At 43.2% G+C, this 15,711-nt stretch overlaps 1 protein-coding gene across 1 annotated transcript in view; it reads right to left on the reverse strand.

Moving 5' to 3' along the window:
* The window catches only part of arid3c (AT rich interactive domain 3C (BRIGHT-like)), a 194,850-nt gene that overhangs the window by 137,875 nt on the left and 41,264 nt on the right, over positions 1–15,711 (reverse strand). The gene's annotated exons all lie outside the window — the stretch shown is intronic.

The raw sequence follows: 15,711 nt of genomic DNA on the forward strand, positions 1-15,711 counted from the left end.
ACTATGATATTAAAATGTTGTTTTGTCACAAAAAAATGTCTACTTTGAATGGAGGAGAAATATGGCTTTTGCAGACAGATGGTGTAGTTACAGCATTTACCAGCAGAGGCTAACTGGACTGTGCTAACCATCCAAACCTTTACCCCTAAGTGAAATCGAACATTCTTTTTGACATCTGTCATGCCTTTTGTTAAATATAGCATAAAATTCCTATATTATTACTTTAGTATGCATGTAAAACCAGTTCTAAGTGGCTGTTATAACAGTTATGATCTGAAGTGATACTCTCTCATACTGTTGTTTATATCCCACACTCAATCCATGGCCAGAACAAAAAAAAATTTAGTCTTTAAAATGTATTGCTTTCTCTTGTGAAATCTTAACAGTTCTTTGTGAAATACCACTGACGAAGTATGGATAAAAGTGTCAATGAATGCAACAAAATGCATTTTATGTGAAAAAAAAACCCAAATCCAATCGGAATTTTATTCAGTTTAAACTATAAAGCGTTATGCTAAGATTACTCATTACATGCTGCTGCATATACTGGAAGAAATATTTTAGGTGCGTTATTTTGCATCGTAACTCTTACAGATTTTTAACATTTTTAAGCATATTTCATAAATAAATTAATTATACTGATCTTACATCCCTTCACTGCACGTAAAAGGATACTTAAAATTCACTCTGACATCCATAGACATCGCCTCTAAAATCCAAAATTAGAGGTCAATCAATTCAGTTTTTACCTTTGGCTTATTACCATAAAGATCTTAATGCAAGATTTGCATGTTATCATTCATGTCTACAAACAGATTTTATCGAAGAAATTTCATGTGATGGCTGTAATGAAGAGTTTTAACTCCATTAAATCTAAATCTAAATTATATTCTTGAAATTGTATACAGATGGTTAATTAAGAGGAAATGCTTTATAAAACTCTTTCCATGACATTTTATCAGAGTACCAAACTTTAGCACTCACAGGAATGCTCTCCCTTATTGCACAATTGCATGTGATGTTGGATAAATATTATTATCCAGGCGGGATGTTGTGAGGGATGCTTTCATTAAATTTACTCAGTGGCCAGATTAGCATCTGTGCTGTTACAAACAATACAGCTCTCTGAAACAGCCTTAGTATCAACACTGCCCATTGCTCTTTCAGTCCTCTCAGACTGCTTATGACCCCTGTGGCCTTAATATGTCCTCACAGAGACGTCAGAGTTTCCTTATCAGTTGTGATTCTTTGTCCCAGAGCCCCCTGTTTGAAATTCATACACATTTAAGTCTTGAAGCAATTTCAGTCTTCCTTCCTCCTTGATGCAGGGTTTCCTTTTTCATCAGTCTTGTTCAACTCTGATCAATTTCACTTTCCTGCTCCTCGGCTGTACAGCGCTGTTGATGTTCAGGCAGAGGAACAATCCACTGACTTCTCACAGTGACCTTCTAAGGTCTGTCACAGTCTTCTTGAATGTTTTGACGGATGTTAAAAAAGGTATGCAATCAAAAACTCTGTGGTTAATGTATTAATGAATCATCTGAAAATAGTCTCAAATAATATTTGCTTTATGCATGAGGATGCAAACCTAAATATGCTCTTTGTTCAACATAAGAAGGAAAATATCAACATTTCATAACATTAGATTTGGTTAGAGAAGCCAAGCTAGCCACTACAGTAGCTGCTTGCAGCAAAGCATGAAGCATTATGTAATGCAAGCATTAAATTACTGGTTGCTGTCCTGTTTCCATAGCAATAGAGACAGTTGAACAATCCAGCAATCCGTCTCAACTAAAACATTTTTTTTTACATTAAATTTTCTTATCAGAATGTCGGAGTTAAAAGAGACATGCAATCTCGGTGCAAGAAAGCAAAGCCAATACTTCAAACAATACTTTCTTCCACAACCAGGAATAATGCAATATCTTGCTATCTTCTTCGGCATGTTTTTTGTCACTGGCTAGCATGAGCCGATCATCTCCATGAGTCGGTGGACAGGGCTACTGGATTAGACGTGCTGTAGAGGCGAGATGACAAAGGTGCGCACACAATCGTTTTCTGGGCCTAGTGTCTATAAAAGCTTTTCTTTGACTAACAATGAATTTTTCAGCTCTGAAACTTACAGGATATTCTTATATCACCATGATTTTTTATATATCAAATGCTCAAGGGAAAGTTGATTTCTCAATTCATCACCCCTTTAAAAGATCATTTTTAGGATAAGAAACAAACAACAATGAGCCACCAATGCGCCAGCCTGTGTCTGAACATGGGCATGGTTTTGTAAAACTGCAGACAGCAGTATGATGGTTTACTTTATTAACCGCTTAATTCACAGTTTGTTTAAAAAAAAATTCTTCCAGCCAGGACCTCACTTGACAAAGAATGAAATTAGAAAAACTGAAGCTCCTATTACACAAGTAAAGGAAACGTTTTTGCTTGAATTTGGCCTGCTTCCAAAAGATCTGGATGCGCGTCAAACCACGATGGTTCTCAGCTGTGTTTCCGTCTTCCATTCCCTTTAGGTACTCCCTGCACAGATTTAAGTAACTGAATAGACTTTGAGAAATACAGGCCACATGAGACGTGTTTGTAGTTTTAAGAATTAGCCCTGTAAAGTTATGGGCAAGAAATAGGAGCATAAAGTCATCAGGCTCAAAAAAAGTTCCTGAATCCATGTAGTAGATTTTTGCAGGGCACTTCACATCTAACCAAGTGAAATGTGCTTGGTCTCTTGAAATACAAATGAAACTATGATCATATGACTATTGTTTTAGTAAAGTCAAGGCGTTATTATTTTGTGATAGCTGAACATGTAACCAATTTGTACAATCTATCTTACTATTCTTACGCAATGTTTACACGTAGCCTACATTTCTTGCGACATACACCAACACACTAGCCTGACAAGCCAGACTCACATCAAGATGTTTGGTCTGGAAACTCACCATAGACAGGGCTCAATCCGAGGGGCGGGATAAACGGTTGTCTTTCAAACTCCCTCTGCACGCGATAGGATAGCGCTACACCAACCAGAGCAACGAAGGTGAAACAGAGCTCGCTGACTGATTAAACATTCACCGTATCCGGTCGGCTAAACTCCGAACACATCTTCCCTTTTTAAGAATGACTTCAGTGGCGTTCTTTGTTCTTTTCTCAGAGAAAAGCTTAACTCCAAGTCTTCCAGAGTCGCGGTCAAAGCCGATTCGAAAGACCGCCGCCGTTCGCCAGTTTCTGTGTTAACTAGAAGCACGCAAACGCAACTCGGCCTTCGTCATTATGGCCCCGCCTGCCGACTCTATACATGATGTGATTGGGCCGTCCAGATTTTGAGGAACACAGCTCAGAATGGTATTGAGAGTGCCTAGACGACACTTGCGGGCAAATTAAATTTGCTGCCGCTAGGGTGCGTCTAGATTTCTAGGCTACCAACACACAATATGGACATATTGACAGCATCTAAAACACAGAAGGTTTTGTGAAATCAATACCCTAAAAAAATATAAAAATCTTTATAAATCATTAATATTATATTGATATGATTGTTACAAACAATGTAAAAAAAAAAAAAGGAAGAATTTGAAGAATTGTCAAAAATTGTTAATTACATATTGGCACAATAAATGACTTCCAATTAATTATCCCCATGCAAAAAGATACATTGTACTAATCATAGCTCAAGGTCTTCACTCGAAATTAAAAATGTATATTTACAAACATAAAAAAAGAAAAAAAAGAAAAGTAAAATTAGGTAAATGTGCTGAATAGGCAATGGCATTAAACATATTTAATTAAACATTTCTTCATACTGTGTTAAAATACTGTCAGAAAGTTAATAATATAGCTGTTTCCATGTGTATGCAAACATGTTTGTGTACTAGAATCAAACTTTACTTGTGAATAACTGTGAATATTCAAATTAGATCATGTTCAATGTTTGGGATTGTTTTAATATTAAGATTTGGTTTTCTTGGTGTAAACTAATTTAAAAAAATCAACAGTCTCATGCGGATTCCCTAAGAGTCAGGCGATGTATTGAAATGTCCTGTCCTCATTTATTTGTAACACTGCAACTATTGATGTTAATGTAGTGGATATGTGACATTTGTGGATAAAATTATCATAATAAAGCCATAAATCTATACTAAGCTTAAATCTTCAGGTGATGACGAGGGCTGTGTTTCCCAGTTGATTGTAGAAACCATTGGTGGTAATGGTTCTACGATCTACCTAGGCTTACGATGCTTTTGAAAAAAACGCAGCCCAGCTTTGTGTACATGTTGCTGGACAACGAAGACAAAGGGCAACAAATTTAGACAAAGGGGAACTAATTTGAGCAGTACTGTGTCTGTTATCACAGTTTCTGTTAGACAGGCTATTGTTCTATGTCTCAAACAAATAAGTCATGTTTAAAATCAGCATATGGCTCAGTTCACTCAGTTTGCCTAAGCATTAGAAACAAGACCTCAATGAAATAGTCAGCATTATCTATTCATTTCAACTCCAAGCAGACAGATACAAAAATTGCTATTGATCTAAATTTGACAGACTAAAGAATACGATACAACTCATTCAGCAAACTGCATGGACATGTTTTCATTTGTAAAACACAAAAATTCAGATAGCTTATTTTCTTATGGAAAGGACTTCAGACAAGGAAAAGAAAACATTGGAATTATATTCATAGCTATGTAATTCAATTTATGCACAAATGTTCCATAGAGAGTCATGCAATTCGTGTCTCGGTACTCAGCTTGGGCTGTTTTCAAGCTTTGAAATGTTCTTTTAAAACATGATCTTAATTCAGAGCAACCGGCACGCCACGCCATCAGACATCTCGTGGGTACAGCAACTCCGATGTCAAACTCCATTTGCTTCAGATCATTTGAGATTTTCATTGAGGAGTGCTCCCTTTCTCCCCTAAAATACTAGAGCCTGGGGGAAAAAGACCAGACTTTAACATCTAAAGCAAATAACATCTGACTTTAAAACTGCATTATAGGATGAAAATCCACAAAGTACTCAGACTTTAAGAATGTGTCTGATCCACCCTATTTTATTGCCAGGCTGTGCTTTTTTGTAGATTGAAGTTTTGGAAGGTTTACCTGACACATTCCCACGATGGCCATGGTTTGGATTTTATTAAAAGTGCATGGGAACCGCCTGGGAGTGGTCAAGATGTTTCAATTAAATTACATCCATAACTTTCTTTGTCCCCAATTATTAAAATTTATAGCCGGGGTAATGGGAAGCACAACACTGGCCCAGCCTTAATTGCACACAATCCCATGTTAATGAATTAAAGTGTCACTGCCACTTTTGTGCTGTGTCTTACTTAAAAAATTGTGATTTATTTATTTTCAGACCAGTCTGCACTTTAATTCAAATCTTAACATTTTAGACTACATGCAATTTCCCAGAGTCCTTTCTGAGAACCTCTTCAAAAACATTGCATTTTAATGAGGAATTTCAGTACAGAAACACAATTCCTTCTAACTATTACACTGACTACATCTGACCAGATTACGATATGTCCCTAAACTGATCTAAGACTTCCTGTTTCATTCATTAAAGAATTATTTCACTTCAAAGTGAAAGTGTCCTGATCTTTTACTCACAGCTATCTTATTCAAGATGTTCTTGTCTTTCTTTAGTCGAAAAGAAAATATCTTTTTTGAGGAAAACATTCCAGGATTTTTCTACCCATCACAGACTTCCACGGTAACAAAAATTTGACGGTCTAAATACAGTTTCAAATCACTTCTAAGCACTTCAGAGGCTCTACATGATCCCAGATGAGGAATATGGTCAAAAGGAAGGTCATTTGCACACACACAAAAAATATATATACTTTTTAAGCTAAATAACCTAAACCTAATAATAATTATGTTTTTTAAATTTAAATTTAGGTATAAAGTATAGAAAGCAAGCAAAGGCCGCCTCCTTTTAAATCACCAAACTGAAACACATTGCTCACTTTAGTGTAAAGAAATATCACAGAGTTCTCTACCTCAAAAAATTAGTTTTCAAACCTGTCCTGGAGGTACCCCAGCCCTGCACATTTTGTGTGTCTCCCTCATTTATCACATCTCATTCAGCTCATCAATTCATTAGTAGAGACTGCAAAACCTAAAATGTGTGTGTCTAATAAGGGAGACATACAAAATGTGCAGGGCTGGGGTGCCTCCAGGACAGGTTTGAAAACCACTGCTCTGTCATGTTTGACATTATGTCAAAGACTGACAAATAGGGTATCACGGGAGCCCTAATCATTACTGAGTTTTAGAAAAGTGGCCAATGGAATTGTTGAGTGAAATGTTACATGTTTAGCCACTCCCCCCATACATACAGGTCTATGAGATGGTGGCACGCATCCACTCATTCAGATTTAGCTACGGAGCGAAGTGGTTGTTCACTAAAAGAGCAAAGTGGACAGCAATTTTCTTTTTAAAGATGCCTTTACATCCATGTGATGCAGACGTTTCCTGTCCTCATCTGACATCCACGTTCGCTGTCTCACATACCTTCGGCCAAGAACATGCTGAGAGTGTGTTCATTGATGGTTCAAGTACTCACTGCGAGTGAATGACTGCATGACCATGATGACACTGTAGTCATGGCTCTCTTTCTTCGAAAAGGCTAGAGTCCTCTCTGCAGTTACCCAGCCCACTGCCTCTGCACAAAGAGCCACTAACATGGTTTACACTCTGGGAGATCTGAAGGTTGCAGTGGGAGTGTTACCACCAGGCCAATTCCCACAGACCTCCTGCCCCTCTAGCATGTTTTGTGCCATCGAGTTGCCAAATAATGCCGTGTGTCTTTTTCACGAGGGACCCCACGTGTCATTCAGAGCTCTGGTTAAAGACCAGATGTTGAGGATCTTCATCGGAGAGCCACAGGCATCAGACTCAGAATTCTACACCTATATCCTGAGCCCCTGCAGTTGGATGATTGGATCCTGGATGTGGCATGTGGATCACAGCTGCCTTCCACCACAGTGCCTTTCTTCCCGGAAGTGCATAAGGATGTTCAGAATTTGTGGAAGGCACCTTTTACTTCTTGAAGCCGCTTCACAGCCTCCTCCACTCTCACTACCCTCAATGGAATAATAATAATAATAATAATAATAATAATAATAATAAAAATAATAATTTGTTACATTTATATAGTGCTTTTCTGGGTACTTAAAGCGCTTAACACATAGAAGGTGATCTCATCAGCCACCACCAATGTGCAGAATCCACCTGGATGATATGACAGCAGCCATTTTGCAGCAGAATGCTCACCACACACCAGCTGATTGGTGGAGAGGTATATAGGGGTGATTAGGAAGCCATGATGGTCAGAGGCCGATGGGCAAATTTGCCCAGGATGCCAACTTTACACCCCTAATCTTTTTTTTGTAGCCAATTAATGTCTCATCCATGTCTCATCCAAAGGACAGTGCTTTTTTGACAGTATAGTGTCCCCATCACTATACAGGGCATTAGGACCCAAACAGACAACAGGGTGAGGACCCCCTGCTGGCTTCACTCACACCTCTTCCAGCAGCTACCTTGTCTTTCCAGGAGGTCTCCCATCCAGGTACTATCCAGTCTCAACACTGCTTAGCTTGAGTGGGAAACCAGTCTTGGCCTAAATGGTTGATATGTGACAACAGTGTGTCCAAAAAGGGCCACCGCCTGGCAGAAATGAAAGCTTTAGCATAAGTTCTGCCAGGAAGACTTAATTGTTACGTCACTTCAACTTCTATCTATCCAATCACATTCTAATACTTGGGTATAAAAGATCGGTACTTACTCATGTTTGAGTTCGCAGATGCTGACGCACCAATTCAACGCATGCTGACGCTCACGGTGCAGAGCTGACGCTACAGTTAGTTGAAGATCCTAACGTCTCGTAGCGGTTGATCGACGGCCCTACTATAAAGTAACAATGTACAATACAGTGGCGTTTAAGTCCATGTCAGCCTATCATTTTGTTCCTTGGGCTGTCGCGGCAAAAGTCGCTTGTGCGAAAAAATCTCGAGTTCAGATTCAGTCAATCACTTTAATGGAGGACTGGCATATTATCAAACGTACGGCTGCGTTCTTCATCACCATCTGGCGTCATAACTACATCAAGCATTCATCGCATGGATATGGTTATGCTTTTTCGATGACGATTGGGTGTAGTATTTTTCTCTCATTTCCTTTGCAAGCGTGTTTAGAGCTGTCGCACGCGTATGGGACGCAGCACCTGCTCGTGCAAAGCGATCAGTCATTGTTCGTGGCTTGTTTGTGTCGTAACCACATAATGCCTTGAAAATATTATGCACGGGCTATCACTGACAATAGTTTTGAACAGAACTGACGGTATAGCATATTTGCCTCTATCATTCTCCCCATGAATGCAAGGCAATCATGGGGTTTAAAGTAACATGCACCCTTTAATCGGGGCGTCTCTTGAACGAAGCTGAATCACGGATCCGCTCAGTATTATGAGATTGCTGAAGTAAATTAACATGTTAACGTGCTCTGAGTAGTTCTTAAAAGTACAGCACCAGCATCAGTGTATTGGCTCATTAAATAATGCTATTTCGCAAGCAGCGAGTTCCCCATACAACATAATTTAAACTGATAAAATATCGAGCTTAAAGTTTGGGCCTGTCATCCAGGAGAGTTCATTCATACATGTTTCGATCAAATTTATGTGGATCCCAGTGTTGAAAACGTCTCTTCATCATTTACATGGCTTCCTTTCTAGGAAGAAGTATTGCGAATGTGCTCATTGAAGATGCTTCATATTGCCTTAAACATGCGCATCTATTAATTATGTATTATAAATTAGTTAATCAAATCAAACACGCATATTTGTAATTGCGTGCTTTGTCTTTTGTTACTTCTGGTAATTTAACTCTGGCTCCGTTTTATTCACCTATATCTGGAAATGTCTGTATTTTTTTGTAGTAGTAGAGTATTTAGTATTATCAATACTATTTATTTATTTATTTATTTCATTTTTTTTTAGAAACTTTATAGTGTTGCGTATCACTCTGCCCTTCTGTGCTTGGATGTAGTGCTTCAATTTAAACTCTACGCGATTCTCGCTCACTCACAGCACCAAGGTTGGCCAGGTTTGCATTCAACTATGTGATACAGCACTAATTTTATTCTGCGCTCAATTAACTGCTTCACAATGATTGCATCCTGTATGGCAACTAAACCACAGTGCAGGAACAATATTCAAATCTTCTACAAATTCGGCAAGTGAGCGGATGGTGCTTAATAATGCACTTTGCATTCCGAAGAATCTCAAAAAAAAAAAAAAAAAAAAAAAACACTCCAGCAGCTGTCGGTGAGAATCTAAATAACTATCAAAGACATGTTAGCTTGGGTAAAAGGAGTTTTCAGGATTCCGATATTTGTCTCAATCGCACAGTACGAACCAGGATTAGGGTATCAACGAGGATAATTGCATAATTATCTTTTTCATGTTTTTCAGGGTCCAATAGCTAGCAGTTTATCAAGCTGTAAGCAGAACTCACACCAATGGTTTCAACTTCTCCAACTGCCGATGCAAAGAACTGCAGTTCTCCAACTCGTATACGTATAGGACATTCTCATGGATCGGGTTGCTACAAATGCAGCTCAAATGCGCAGAATCTGCTTCCTCTATCAAGGTGCTGTGTGCATGGCACTATATATATTCTAGTACAAGCAAGTTCTGACTCAAAATAGCTCAACACTTCAACTTCAAGCCATAATTTCATGCAATCACAGGTGGTGGTATGCTCTTTGTCTTTACTAATGCTCATTGTTCCTGTTTTCATTAGTATCTAGAGCTTTCATGAACTTGTCCATGGCCTAATGTGGACTATTGCGCGCCATCTCTATTTTTGCCTTTTCCACCATGAGGCCTACTGCCGTTAGCTGTGGGGCTTTGTTTTCGTTAAAGGAAATATCTCTCAGCACAGTATCCCTAATCATTCTGCACTTTCCCTACTCTCCAACGGGTCCCCATATCAAGAAGGCAATTTAAATTTACCTTATGAAAGACCTACAGTACTGCTGACCAGCTCATCCGTATAACGGACACTCTTCAGGATTATGTTCAGCCACAACAACTACTAAACAAGTTTTCATGATGGTCAAGATGATCATCTTCAGCACTCTAATCCTATAGTATGCCCAATCTACAGGTAATACTAAGAATTCTCATGTGTCTTAAGCGTCAGGTAAGCTACACTTCAATGAACTCCTTTAATCTTATATGGTATGTATCCTACCTTTAGTTCCGTGATTAATTATCTAAATGTCTGGCTAAGTCTTATATTAATTTTTCACTACGGCGCTCCTCTCTCTAAGGCGGGTTCAGACCCACACCTCTCGTCTGCCTGCAGTCCTATAAGATGCAGTTTTTCCACCTCCCTCTATACCAGACATTTCTTTAGGATCGGGGCAGCCCCAACAGCTGCAGAATGTGGCATTTTTACTGCAGCCATCAAGTCCTGGGCAGATGGTTCTCTTCTGCATTGGAGAATTATATAAGACCTAAATGTCATTTAAGATGACCAAAATCATCCTCGAAGCCCAGCAAGCTCCAGTTATGGTTCAGGTAAATCCCTATGCTGCAACTGGTGGTGGTGGTATATATTTAAAAAAAAAAAAAAAAAAAAAAAAAAAAAAGTGTACGTGGTCTAGAAGACCCTGCGGCCTTGTCTCTGTGGTCTAACAGGCCGTGTGGCCCTGCGGCCTAGTCTCCGTGTGGCCCTGCGGCCTAGTCTCCGTGTGGCCCTGCGGCCTAGTCTCCGTGTGGCCCTGCGGCCTAGTCTCCGTGTGGCCCTGCGGCCTAGTCTCCGTGTGGCCCTGCGGCCTAGTCTCCGTGTGGCCCTGCGGCCTCGTCTATGTGTGGCCCTGCGGCCTCGTCTATGTGTGGCCCTGCGGCCTCGTCTATGTGTGGCCCTGCGGCCTCGTCTATGTGGTCTAACTGACCGTGTGGCCCTGCGGCCTCGTCTACGTGGGCCCTGCGGCCTCGTCTATGTGGTCTAACTGACCGTGTGGCCCTGCGGCCTCGTCTATGTGTGGCCCTGCGGCCTCGTCTATGTGGTCTAACTGACCGTGTGGCCCTGCGGCCTCGTCTATGTGTGGCCCTGCGGCCTCGTCTATGTGGTCTAACTGACCGTGTGGCCCTGCGGCCTCGTCTATGTGGTCTAACTGACCGTGTGGCCCTGCGGCCTCGTCTATGTGTGGCCCTGCGGCCTCGTCTATGTGGTCTAACTGACCGTGTGGCCCTGCGGCCTCGTCTATGTGTGGCCCTGCGGCCTCGTCTATGTGGTCTAACTGACCGTGTGGCCCTGCGGCCTCGTCTATGTGTGGCCCTGCGGCCTCGTCTATGTGTGGCCCTGCGGCCTCGTCTATGCGTGGCCCTGCGGCCTCGTCTATGTGTGGCCCTGCGGCCTCGTCTATGTGTGGCCCTGCGGCCTCGTCTATGTGGTCTAACTGACCGCGTCGCCCTTTCGGGCTCGTCTATGTGGTCTAACTGACCGCGTCGCCCTTTCGGCCTCGTCTATGTGGTCTAACTGACCGTACGGCCCTGCGGCCTCGTCTCCGTGTGGCCCTGCGGCCATGTCTCCGTGGTTTATACGTGTGCTTTATATTAAAAAAAAAAAAAAAAAAAAAAAAAAAAAACAATACATATAATAATTCTTTTGGAGGTATCAGCAAGGGCCAAAAACGTTTACAATTACGCAGCAGCAGATATTAATTGCCCGTTTAGTTCCCATCTACAAAATATAATTTCAAGATCTGTTTAACCATCAGCAGACAGCGTTCCATGTCCATGCTTCACATGTTAACTCTTGTTCTTGTTCTCTATAGGAACTCCAGGACACAAGACCGGTGGGTCTATTTTATTTACTGTTTTGGGGGATAGGCTCCGTCCGGGTGGAAGCATTCTTCCACCTCATTTTTGGGGGTCGGCTGCGCCTCTGCCTTCGTCTTCAGGCAGGATATGCAGAGTCCATACCCTCTGATTGCGAGCTACGGACGGGGCCTATGCCAAAGTACTTTATTGCTTGCTGGATTGTTAATAAATGGATTATTGTCACAGTATTTATTCTCCCGAGTCTTTCTGGCAGAAATGAAAGCTTTAGCATAAGTTCTGCCAGGAAGACTTAATTGTTACGTCACTTCAACTTCTATCTATCCAATCACATTCTAATACTTGGGTATAAAAGATCGGTACTTACTCATGTTTGAGTTCGCAGATGCTGACGCACCAATTCACCGCCATCCACCCCACCACCTCCAAGTCAAATCCTTCCCTACTCCACCCCACCACCACCACCAGGATGGTCCCTTCCATACCTCACGGGGGGGTCGGCTGCGCCTCTGCCTTCGTCTTCAGGCAGGATATGCAGAGTCCATACCCTCTGATTGCGAGCTACGGACGGGGCCTATGCCAAAGTACTTTATTGCTTGCTGGATTGTTAATAAATGGATTATTGTCACAGTATTTATTCTCCCGAGTCTTTCTGGCAGAACTGTCTGCATCTCCCAGGCCTGTAAGATGATGGCTGCCCTCGCTGTTAAGGCTTACCGTGCCCCTAGACAAGCCATTTGCAGCTTGTATGCATTGGCCATCCTGCAACTACATCTCTGGCTAAACCTTGCTGAGATGCAGGATGCAGACAAAAAAAACTGAAGCAACACCTCAGCCATAGCGTCAAGCTTCATGCACAAAGGCAATGCAGCCCATCCCTCAGGCTGCTAAACCTTCCAAACCCTCCTCTGGTTAGCCCCTCACAGGTTCCTTGGAACCAGGTAAATGTCACACCACAGTCACTGCCTATACTTTGCGGAGGTTCCTGGGTTGTTCCTCCAGCAGAGATTAAGTTGAGTTTCACAGCCCTTACTTCATTGTACCCAAAAAAGGCATTTACAAACGATCTTGGAACTTGAACCAAGACCTTCACAAGCTCCTGTTCAAGTTTTGAATGCAGAAACATGCATTCGTTCCCAAGATTGGTTTGCAGCAATTGACCTAAAAAAGCAGACTTCTACCTCTTGATTCTTCCTCAATACTGACCGTTTCCTCAATTTGCCTTAGAGGGTCAGGCGTACCAGTACAAGGTCCTCACCTTTGGGCAGTTCCTGTCTCCCGACATCTTTACCAAAGTCATGGAGGCTGCCCTTGCCCTGCTGAAGGAAGAGGGCATTTGTATTCAAAATTATCTAGATGACTCTCGAGGTCTGTGAACACAGGGACCTGCATGGGCCGGGTTCATGAAAATCCACTTAAGAAAGAAGTTAAGAAAATTGCAATACAAAAATGTTTTTAATAAAAAAAGAAAATGAAAGGTGTTATTTGACTGAAAGATGGGTATAGCTGAATACTTGCTAATTGAAAAACACCTCAAAGCCCATATTTTTGCGCTGCCTGCAGATTGCCATAGATAACATAGTAAGCATGCAGACTATTTTAGTCATGACTGGCTTGACGGGAGTTAATCATTTGGCGCGTGTTTTTAATGCACTGTATAATTAAAATTGTTATTTTAAAAGAGCCCGTCTCAAGATGGAGTGGCCTTTCCCGTTCATTTGTCACATCTTTCTTGCGCTCTGTCTAGAGTGAATGCGTCTGGTATCTCTGGTATCATCATATATGTGTAAAAAAAACTATCTGTGTCATTACAGGCCCTGTCCACACAAACATGGGGATTTTTAAAACCGCAGTTTGGCTGTTCGTTCATACGCAAACGCAGTATCCGGTTACTGAAACCAGACTTCCCTTTCAGTCGGTCACGTTCGACGTACGTCAGAACTGAACCGACGAATGGGATCTTACTTTAGAGACCAATCCTACTTCGAGCATCTAACAACGAGCCAATGAAATTTGGCATGCGATCACGCATTCCACGCTCCGCCCCGCAGCGCGGGTATAAATAGGAAGTGGAATGGTAGATCAGCGCTTTTCTACTTCGGAGCCGAGCAGTGCTTACTGTTTCCTACGAAGAGTGTCTGACTATGAGTCAAAGAGTGTTGAGTGAGAGAGTCTGCCAGTGCGGGTGATACGGCGCGTCAGTGAGAGACCGTCTGATCAGTGATCAAGCGATCTAAAGGAGCTTGTTGGTTCGCTGAGCGTTCCCATACAAACTGTTGGTTCGCTGAGCGTTTCCTATACAAACTGTTGGTTCGCTGGGCGTTACACACACACAAATACACATCACTGAGAGCTCACACAGGCTTGCAGAACGAACTGTGTGGAGCCGCGGTCATCTCCCTGAGTGCTTCAGCACACTAAAAGAGCAGCTTTCCATTCACAAAAGAGCAACACGGTTTGACCCTGCGTCTTTTTCAAGATGTCATTCAAACCGTGTATTCCTGGTATGCAACTGTTTCCTGTCCTCTTGACGGCCACGAGCGCATGTGAGATTGCGATCGTGGGTGATTCATGTTCTGGTAAAAGAACATGGTCACGTCGGCGCGTTGTTCGTCTCCCCCTTCTCATAAAGGGCTCGAGTGTTCAGCGCGCCGTGTGCCGTCGAGCGGCCGGCTGACAGCGGTGGTTGTCACGACAACCGGCGCGCGTCAGTCGGTGCTCTAGATGCGCGGTCGAGACTATGAAACCTCAGATGGGGTCGAGTCCCTTCGCCTATCCCCCGATCTAGTTCATTTCTAGTGTTACTGGAAAAGGGCTACTTTGGCTGATAAGCGCTGGTGGCCTGAGGATTACAGTGGGGATTCCCCGCCGGGTAAATCCCCTCGGGCCCCCACTCCTCTATCGCATCAAAAGCATGCTGAGACTCTGTTCGTGGGTGGTACGGATTCTCTCATGAGAACACGACCACGTCAGGGCATTGTTCGCCTTGCCTTCTTCATAGAGGCTTGAGCGCTCAGTGCGCTGTGTGCCGTTCTGACGGCCACGTTCACTGTCTCGCATGCCTGCTGGTAGTTGAAGGTGGAATCGCTGATCCTAAAGAGAAAAGGGCTAGCGTTTCATTTTTGGCTCTGGCAGAGGACAGATGTCAATTGCTGCATCGGAGAGAGGGAAATATGGAGGGTCAAAAGGGCCAAAAATGAGACAAAAAAAAAAAAAAAAAAAGTATCATTGTTTTCCCTCTCTCACTGCCCTCTGCCCTGCACGCACGAGGGTAGTCCCAGCCCAGGGGTTGTGCAGGAACTGCGTGCGGTGTTGGACCTCGCCCTATGGGCGACGAAAATCACTGCACGCTCCCTGGGTCAGGCGATGTCCACACTAGTGGTCCAGGAATAGGGGGCTAACCTGGCAGATATGCGCAAGATAAGCCTGTCTGTCGGGCTGGCCTCCTCGGCGGCACCATCGAGAACTTTGCCCAGCAGTTCTTGGTGGCCCAAGAGCAGACGGAGGCGTTGCACCAGGGTGCCGACGACCAGCTGCTCGGTCGTCGGTCGCAGCGCCTCTGCCGGCTCGTCGCCGAGGGCATCCCCTCCTGCGTCCGCCTCCACCCTGCTAGAGCCGAGCAGCAGCCTCCACTGGAGGAGCAGGGTGCCGGACGCGAGGGACGCCCAACCCGTCCAGGGCCCGCTAACCGGCAGGCAAGCGCAAGGGGACGCGGCCCTGAGACGGGCCGGCTAGGGAGAACAGGAGCTGCTCGGGGGAGACGATGTTCGCATCCCTCCCCCACCCCCCCGGAGGAGGACCGGGGGGCCCTGACTGGTTTCGGTTCTGCCACTGGCTCTCCGGAGTCCA

This window comes from Pseudorasbora parva, chromosome 3 (genome assembly GCF_024679245.1).
Source record: "Pseudorasbora parva isolate DD20220531a chromosome 3, ASM2467924v1, whole genome shotgun sequence".
Classification (NCBI taxonomy): Eukaryota; Metazoa; Chordata; class Actinopteri; order Cypriniformes; family Gobionidae; genus Pseudorasbora; species Pseudorasbora parva.